Raw genomic sequence first — 1,085 nt, 5'->3', positions numbered from 1 at the left:
AATAAAGTATATATTTTATTTTAGCGGTTGTTTACCGTCAAGAAATATTAGTAACTAGAACCGTATTTAATGACGTAGAAGCCAGCTGATGCACACCCCACCCCCTCCCCATGGTCCCAAGGACCAACCAATAGGGACCCCCCAAGAGGGACCCCAGACACGGACCCCCACCCACCTGGGACCCCCCCTCCCCCCTCTACCTAAAGCTACATCTTTGAGAAATGGGGGGTTGGTTCTATTGCTCACCCTATTTCTTAAGATGAGCAATCAAACTTGCTCACCCTAAGAAATCCCCTGAGCACGTCGCTGACACTGAGATGCTGGTCAGGGCAGATCACTATCATGATTATATTTCTCAATTTGGTGAGGGAACACCGCATCAATTTCCATGTCAGAGAGAACTGCCCAGCAGGGCCATATGGCGCGTCTGTCATGCCCAGCGCTGCTTCACTAAAAAGTTGATATAAATATACATAATTAAGATATATTTGTTTATATTATATATACACAAAGATATTACTAATTGTATTAGTATATAGAAAAATTCTAGACACTATGAGTGTTCAGCGCCGTATCTTAGTATGAATTACAGCGCCGAATCTTAGTGTGGTACATGAATTTTGTACCACTTTCGTTCAATTTTGCTAGAAATTACCTACTTAAAATTATCTATTAGATTAAAGACCTGCCTGAAATGCTATGCTTGCTAGTGACTTTACAAGAATGTAAAAACATCAATGCTATGTACTCCCATAAACCCAATGTACCTTCTTGTATATATATATAAAAATAAATGAAATTGATTCCGAGCATCCGAACCTTATGTTGCCTGCATCAATCTATAATTTAATCAGTGATAATGATAATAGCCATAATACCCCCCCCCCCTCACTATAAAAATATAGACACCATAATTACCTCGCAGTTTTTCCATGCACTAGAGTGAATGAGGATTTTTCTCAGTATAAATAAGTGGGCATTACAGCCCTGCCTCAAGAGACCCAGACACACTTGAAAATGTTACACGATCAAACACCACCTTCACTCCAAACCTCTATACCACCTACGGGCTACTCATGCCCGTG

The sequence above is a fragment of the Procambarus clarkii genome, chromosome 26, assembly GCF_040958095.1.
Source record: "Procambarus clarkii isolate CNS0578487 chromosome 26, FALCON_Pclarkii_2.0, whole genome shotgun sequence".
NCBI lineage: Eukaryota > Metazoa > Arthropoda > Malacostraca > Decapoda > Cambaridae > Procambarus > Procambarus clarkii.
Note: the sequence above shows the minus strand (reverse complement) of the source record.